We start from the raw sequence: 8538 nt of genomic DNA on the forward strand, positions 1-8538 counted from the left end.
CATCCATATACACTTCTTGCGGCTCCTATTTTCCTCGATCTCTCTTTCAAAGGAGCTCGCATCTCGCGACGATCAGGAGGAAAAGGAGAAGAAAGGGAGGGGAAGAACGGCGCAAGAAATATCGCGCTTAGAAAAGGTTACGTTTATTTCGCAACCGTGTTCCTTTTTGCCCGTGTTCCCGCGCGAAATTCCGACCGATAGATACGGATTTATACGGATCGATCTCTCGTTTGTTCTTATCGTTGCTCGAACACGTTCCATCGCTCGGTTTCGATCGAGCGGCCCCGCTCCTACCGTGGGATTTACTTTCGCAACGAAATTCGTTATGTATATATATATATAAATACATATACCGTGGAACGACAGACGCGCGGTGCAGTTGATTGCGCCCGAACCACTTTAAAACTGGGGAAAATTTTATAATTTACGTTGGCGTGCAAAGTTTGTTTGTTCTAAGGGGGGAGGAGGAGTAGGGTAAGGGGAAATTAACGAGCGCCGCTGCATAATTAAAATGTGACCGCGCTTTCGGTAATTACTGCGACTTCGAGGTGTTCGATCGATAAACCTGTATAATTGAAAGAACTACAAATGTTTACCGGTTCGAAAAATATTTATGTATGTACTTTATGCGCTTATTAAAAAAAAAATTCTTAATATTTTTCTCATCTCTCGACCATCATTAACCGTTAAACTTGATCTTTTCTCTAAACCTCCTGTCGTCTGATTGAAACCTCAATTAATCAAGATCATCTCGCAATCCTTCGACTAATAAGCAAATATTCCATGGAAAGATTTCAATCAAGACTCTCTCAAAGAGAAAGAGAAGAACTAGCCGTTTCGAAACTGGAAGAAGTCGAGCATAACCCACTTTCCTTGGACTCGCTGGAGTTGCAACTCGCGATACATGAAAGCGGAATTCCACCGTCGAGCGACGAGCTCTAGTAGACTCAGGATTATAAATAAATTATTTCCACGCTCCTATTCCAGCGGCGCACCAAGTCGATCGGCAACCAGCTTGATACAGAACTGTCCCCGCAATCCGCGTCCATCAGCGGGACGTATTTATTGCCGTCCTCGCGGCGACTCGAGAGGCGCGCGCTTAGAGAGAGCGATTCGCTTCTCTCGAACGAGTCGCGACTTAATGAGCTCGCGTGTGTGATGTACGAACGCGCTTGTGTGCGCGTGTGTCGTGCGGCGGAGGGCAGACCGTTCGATCAGGTATGAGATATCATTCACGGCGCGGAGCGAAGCGGAAGCCTCGAACTCGATTCGATCCTGGCAAATTAATGCCGCTCGAGATATCTCATTCAGACGTACTTACCCGGCATGCTCGCCGAGCCACGCCGTCTGCGTGTACACCAACACTCGAGCAAGCGCAATAACTGGCCGCGAGCACGGAGTTTCCAACTCTCTGTATCCGTCATGAGTCATCTATCAGGGCCCGCGTCGATACACGGCCGCCAATTTATGACGAGAATTTCTGTTATGCGAAACGTGTACATACGATGGAAGACTTTCGAACGAGCATCACGAGACAGAATTCCCGCTTTTCACCCTCCACGCCGTACCGTATATCTCGCGCGCGAGATCCTCGAGCACGGTGTTAATGGAAATTATATTCCTCCGGAGTTCGATTCGATCCCGATGTCCGACGCCGGAATTTTATGCGCGCTCGTAAAATCCCGATTCCATCGGCTCGAGAATGGTGATGGTGATGATGGTGGTGATGGTGGTGGTGATGATAGTGGTGGTTCTCGCGAGAATTTCAAAGCCAGGGGGAACGACACGTTCGATTCTTTCTTAGGCGCGACACGAGCCACTACCCATCGGAGAAATATGTTGAGGGAGCAATTCCAGGCTCGATATCGAACGGGAGGGTAATTATCGCTTCGAAAATAGAGGTGAAAAAAGGTGTACACGTTTGGACGTATGCTTGATTATCTCGGATCCGTACGGGAGTATTTCGAGTGGTGTATACACCCGCGCCACTTGAACGTTTCGACGTGTAAATGCGAAGCTCGAAAGGGTTGGAGGCAAGGGGTCACGAGGACACGGCAATCGCCACGAGCTCCACTCTGTGTACACTAATTTCCGGCCTGTTTGATAGATCTTGGGTGATTGTTAATTATGTTTAGAGAACCGAACCGTTTCGAGAATCTCGAGGACGTCTGCTCGTGAGACCCGGTTGACTCGATACACTTCAAAGCGGTATTAAATCTACCGGCCACCGTCCCTAACTCCGTCTCTCCCTCATCTTCCTCCCATCTACGTCTTCGTCCGTCTTCACGTCGGAGTAAATTAGACAAATACCATTTAGACGCAAACGATGGCACGGCAAATGTTAAACCGTCCCTGCTACTATTTGTTGAGTCACCCTTCTCTCTCTCTCTCTCTCTCTCTCTCTCTTTCTCTCTCTATCTATCTCTCTCTTTACCTCTTGGATTCGGCACACGTAACATCGGGAATGCCGGAGGTAAGTTTGATACATGGGCACACCCCGAGCGAGCAATTGGAGAGGATTCGTTTCTGGACTATAGAGCACGCCGTGGCTACGATTAACTGGATACGCTTGTTGGTTCGGTAACGCGATTCTCTTGGCCTGGTTTAAGGAAAATTTCAACTCGCGATTCACTCGCTGCGTTGCGTTTTCCTGTGTTTCCGTGGTACGATTCGTTAAGGGTAAATTGGGGCAACACGGGCTTTCGGTATCTCTGCTCTTTTGAAGCAGGGAGATCTCGATGTTTGGTACCATTATCGCGAGTTCAGCTCTGTTAATTTTCACGAGATTCTTGTTCCAAATGGAAGTGCGTTATTTACGGCCCATAATGGAAGGAGGACGATTAAGGTTAGAATAAAGCGAAACAGTTGGAAGAAGTGGAAACGAGGATTATAAATTATCGAGTTTCAGTACTGGTTTTGGAATCCTTATTTTTACGCTTGATTTTAAAGAAAAACGAGTTTTGCCGGAACGATATCGAACGACTCGTGATATCGAATTAACGTTGGTAATAGTAACCAGTGTATTATCGACGAAAGAACAGAGTTGTCTCTCTCGGTAGAAGATTTATATGCGTTAACGTTTCGCTGCACATTATTTTACTTTCTAACATTTATTATTCCCAACGCGTGATGTAAAAATGGAATGATAGGTCCTCCGCGTGAACTGGTCGGTCGCCATGAGAGGGCAAGAGAGCGATTCGTGAAACTTTGATCTCGCTTGAATTTCAATCTCGCGAGGAGTGTTATTACCACGTAGGCAGTCGAAAAGAGGTGGAAGAATGCGGCGAACGCGATATTACGCGCTTAAACGTGGGTGCTACTTCGGTGTAATTTCCTCGACACTTAGACCGTTGATGGGAGGCCACGAGCGGTTAAATAATTACGAAACAATGATATTCGGATTTCGTAAACATCTCTCTGTGGATCAACCGTCCGAGTTGCAACGAATAATAATTTTCCAAAGAATAATTTTCGAAACGAGCGTGAAAATCGTTGGACAAAAGAACGGCCCTCCCTCTCCCTCTCCTCTATTAAACCGATGACGAAGAGGAGTGGCTGTGCAATTTAGTGAAAATCGATTATGCCTTAACACGAGTGATTCACGATTCTTTTAGCATCTGCTTGTGCGCGAAAATTTAATACATCAATTTTCAAACTTAAATCTCCATTTAATTTTTCAATTTCCATTTCTGAACTTTTAATTCTTTAAAATAGTTTCTTTCAACGAGAATATGTTAGAGGTTAAAAGTTGTACTGTAAGTATCTTGTTAAAAAAGTTATAGGCTGTTTTCTCTGTAAACTTAGAGACAGTGAGATTATTAGGACTTTTAACGATTACCCTTTCCTTATCGTAACAAAGTCTTGAGTACTTGTCTTAAGCAAAAGAAAGATCTACAATAAATCAATCCCTTACTTATTATCCGTAAAAATAAAATTATTATAAATTCATTTGCTCGCGGAATACGATAAATTGATTATATTATAATCAACGATCGCTGCAAACTGATAAGCCACCGATATTATCGAGTTCGATGACTCCATCCACCTGGTTATACCTCGATCTCGTAAAGTTTCACGAGGGAAATGGTGGCCGTGTCTGTTCACAAGGGAATTACTGTCATCGGGTGGGCGAAAATTATTACCTAAAAAAAAAAAAAAAAGAAAAAAAATAATAAATAAATAAATAAATAAAAGAACACGAGGATACAAGAAGACCGTTGTTACTGGTCGAACGTAAGTGCTATTGCAATGGGTGACATTCCCAGAGCAGTGCAGCCGGTTTTATTAGCAGCGAACGTTTACGGGATATTTTCTAGCGATCCGTTCGCGAGTAAACGGCGAGATGGTGGAAAAACGAGCAGTGATCGAGAAAAAAGGGACACACGATGGGTATCTAGAAGGGAAGAGCGTCGTGGAATTTCGCGTTTTTGAACGACCAAGGCTTGGAATGCTTGCCAAGATATCCGCAATGAAGCGCACTGTGATTCATTGAATTTCGTGGAGGCGTTATCGTGGTTGAAGGAAAAAAATAAAAAATAAAAAAAATAAAAAAAAAAAGAAAAAAAGAGAGAGAACACGATGGAAAGAGATGAGAAACTGGAATAAAATATTTTGACGCGATGCTATTCATTCCGTGGTCGTTCCGAATATTTTACTCGCGAGGGATCGGGTGCAGGAGTCGAAGTGAATATTTCATCGCCGCAATATTACCCATTTCTACAATCTCCTTGCTGCGTTTAGGAACATTCCGTTTTAACGAGATGCTTCTTTCTCCATTGTATCAGACAGGTTCGTTTGAACGCATGCATTCTTCAAATTCCTCCAACTTCCATAATTCAAGTTGCACTATCATGATGTTATTTCCATATCTCCCCGGATCAAAAATGGGAGGAATAAGCGCAGGAATATGAAGTAACCTTCTCTCCTTATTACTGCCGAGTAACCGAGTTTCAGGTCGAGCGAATCAATCCAACGTATTCCAAGATTTTGTTCAAAAATTACAGAAAGAAGATCTCTTCGATTCCTGACCCGAGCAACGCGGTTGGCAAAAATACAGATACAGAAAACGAGAATCGGAGAAAGAGGAATCGAGGAGCGGGTATTATATAATAAAGCTCGGAGGCAAATAGATTAGAAGTTCCCCGCTAATTTCACCTAATAAATCCCGTCGTGTTCTGTCCCGGTGTGGCACGCATACGAAATTAACCGGGGGAGACGCGGAAATTGAGGGGGCGGAGAACTTTATCGGGTAACCAACGTCGACCGCCTTTAATTTATCTCCTGTCCCGGCCTCTCGTTCTCCCTCTCCGTAAAGCGGTGCACGCATAATCGCGGTACCCCTGGACGTTATCGGTTGCACCTGAAGATCGGCTTGTCTCTAAGTACGATATTCGAGATTTATCGTCTCAATTTCAATGGGCACGCTCGGTCGTTACCTATTAAGTTATCGGTGTTCTGCTACCCTTTCGCGTGCCCTCCCTCCCCGACCTCTTTCCAGATTCCCATTTACATTGAATCTTGTGTTAAGCCTTAATATCTGATTATCTGCAATCACGACGTCTTGTAACACGGTTGTAACACAACCGCTTCTACTAAGGAGGAATTTCCTTGGAAACAGTGAGAGGAAAAGGCGGCGCGTCAACGGTAGCGATACGGTCGGATTCCAACAACTCTCTAGTCTTGTACTCTCTCCCTCTCTCCCTCCCTCTCTCTCTAGCGAGGAGAATCATAATTGGGCCACTCGACGAACACAGGGTATATACCTACTGGCTGCATCACGATCCGACCCGGTGAGAATGGCAGCTATTGTCTATGAAACGTGTGCGGGCGGTTTATCGGTCCACGAGATCGCTTTATTGATTTTGGCCGTTGCCATCAAGATACCCATTCCCGGCACAGCTAACAATGGCCACTGTTAATGATCGACTGCAGCCAGAAGTTACGGGTTTCCGTGATTCATGATTGGCCGACGGTTACCCTGGCTCGATCCTCCTCGAAAAGTGATGCACACGGTAGCCGGTTCAAAATCTGCGCGCAGTACTTAAACATCTTGCCGCTCCGTTTAATGACCGCCGTTTCCAACCGTTGTTTCCACCGTTGTTCCCGAACGAGGGAAACTTCATCAAGTTTTAATTACCAATTCCGATGAAACTTCATAGACGTCGGCGCCACGTGGTTTGCGATGCTTGCCGCCGCTAACCTTTAGCAAACTATTTCGCGCTATTTCAAATTTTATATTAATGTTACGTTATTCACGCTTTTTCCTTTAATTATTTTTGAATTTTATTTTTGAATAGTATTTTATTAATATATCTTATTGGAATGAACTATTACTATTTGAATTAGTAATAATTCTAATTACACGTTTAATATGAATGGAAATAAAGATGTAACGCGTTAGATATAATTCGAGAAATGAACTATGATTAAACTATGATATCCCTTTATACGAATTGCCTTTTCGTTTTCACAAATTAATTTTTACCGTAGATACCATTACGTATATGAACTTATATAAATTATTACGAATGATTAAGATCGAAGCATAAGTTGGACAGACAAATTCTTTTTTAACAAATTCCACGATTACCATTACATCATACTATTCAAACATCCATAGAGAAAATCTATTTCATGCGTTTTATTATTTTAAATTCAATTTAAAATGCGAAGGTTGAACGGTTCCCGAGATCGATCTTCGATCGTATTCCTATCCATGCCTGTTCCTCATCCCACGCCGGGGGAGCAATCTCGCGATGCATCTGTTTGCGCATCGGTGTATCGCTCGCGTGCACGTGGTGTTTTTACACCGCCACGTGTAATCCCTCCGAATTCCGTGATCCAAGGCCGCGAATAAAGCCGCGGCGCTACTCGCAATCGGCGTAACTCATTATTACGGCGCCGACGACTTGCGGTCAGCGCAAACCTGACCTTCGCGTTCGAGTCTCTCTCTCTCTCTCTTTCTCTCTCTCGTTTCCTTATCGCATCTCTCTCTCTGTCCGTATACACACCACGATCCCTAATGACGAAGCTAACTCGAATCGAATTGAAATTGAACCGATTGCGCGATGGTGAATCGCCTATCGGCCAGCGATGAAATTTTCCGCCTCCCGTCCCCCTTCTTTCCGCGAAAAAGAAACTGCACTCGACGTACACTGGCGTTTATCGTGACCAGAAACAACTATCGCTCCTGGATATATTTCGGGGAAAGTTAACGTCCGTCCGAGTTACTGCTCAAACTTTTATCCGCCGCCAACTTTTTCCAGATACGGGAAGGGGAGGGAGGGTTGCGGCTCCAGTTAGCCTCGAGGCTCTTAACCGAACTTGAAGTGTCGCTTTCTCGCGTTCTGAAGCTTTTTTGTCGAAATCGTGCGACGAGGTGCTCGGCGAAACAGCACAGTTCTTCATAAATTATTTTAATCGCTGTTTTATTCTTGCTTGGAACGTTGGAAAAAAGGATGTGACGCACGTAAATTCTTTACACGTTACAAAGAGAATTTACACGTTTCCGTTTTCGATGACAGATAAACAGATTCTTCAAAAATGAAAAATACGTGTTCGACGGAGGAGGACTTGAGATTGAGGCGAATGATAGAATCGTCGTTTCGACGGAGATTCAATGGGGGTTCTATATAGAACGATCGTAAATATTCCACACCTCGTTTCTCTCTCGCGGTGTAAAGAGGCCGCAAAAGATACTCCCCATTCCTCGTTCTGCGTTGACTGGGGAGAACAGGGCAGTGGCGGGATCGGCGCAGCAGGTGCAAATCCGATATCTTTTCATCATAATCGTCGCTGATAATGGGCTTTAGAAGTTTTAAATTACCGAAAGAACGGGTTGGAATTTTTCAAAGTCAGCTGCACTCGCATCCGGCCACCGGATATCGCGATACGTGCGCCGCCATTGAGAAAAATCGTTTTTCGCGCCACGAAAAGAAACGTAGCCGTCCGATTAATCGTTGTCAAAACGTTGAATGTGTATCTCGTGGCGGTGATCTCGGATACGAGGGTGGTCGATTTCGTGGCCAGGATTCACCTTCGATCACCACCTGCAACCACGTTCGCCGCGCAGATTCGAGGCTTAAGATTCGACGCGTGTACACCGCTTTAACAAAGTTTCTCGCGAGGGGAGGGGTGCGTCCAACTCGCTCCAACACCGAGAAGCGAACGTACAGAACGCCTCTTCGGACAGAGGAGATCGTGAAAAACGATTTCTCCCGAGAAACCCTTCGAAAATCGACAAATTATCCCTCACCTTCCTCCTTCGGGGAATTGGAAGAATGTTTCGCGAAGGAGGGGGGCACGATAATCATAAAATATTCGCCGGTTTCGTTCGAAAGGGGAAAGAATAAGGGGGATGGTCGGTCGTTATTTCGTTTAAGACGAAAACGATGTTTCGTGCGGCCGCGGAGACCGTGAAAATTGCCTCGAGCTGGATCCACTCTTATCAAATAAAAAGAGGGGGAGGGAGAGGGGGCAACGATGGTGGCGAGAGACGCACGGCCTCGGAAGAGAGGTGGTGCTCGGGGCTTACGGACG

General features: G+C 45.1%; 1 protein-coding gene and 2 long non-coding RNA genes across 5 annotated transcripts in view; 2 read left to right on the top strand and 1 right to left on the bottom strand.

Annotated features, from left to right (window-relative positions):
- Positions 1 to 8538, top strand: part of LOC116186254 — a 441761-nt gene that overhangs the window by 401107 nt on the left and 32116 nt on the right. The gene's annotated exons all lie outside the window — the stretch shown is intronic.
- Positions 1 to 8538, bottom strand: part of LOC102670773 (SAGA-associated factor 29) — a 93275-nt gene that overhangs the window by 26917 nt on the left and 57820 nt on the right. The window contains exon 2 of one of the 3 annotated variants that reach the window (XM_031512917.1): positions 4056 to 4142. The exons of the other annotated variants lie outside the window; for them this stretch is intronic. The gene's annotated coding sequence lies outside the window, so the exon portion shown is untranslated. The remainder of the gene's footprint in view (positions 1 to 4055; positions 4143 to 8538) is intronic. 3 annotated transcript variants of the gene reach the window in all.
- On the top strand, positions 718 to 5005 carry LOC116186257. Its single transcript, XR_004151216.1, has 2 exons — positions 718 to 1705; positions 1746 to 5005. It is a non-coding gene; the product is annotated as an uncharacterized LOC116186257 (long non-coding RNA).

This window comes from Apis dorsata, unplaced genomic scaffold (assembly GCF_000469605.1).
Source record: "Apis dorsata unplaced genomic scaffold, Apis dorsata 1.3 scaffold_527, whole genome shotgun sequence".
Classification (NCBI taxonomy): domain Eukaryota; kingdom Metazoa; phylum Arthropoda; class Insecta; order Hymenoptera; family Apidae; genus Apis; species Apis dorsata.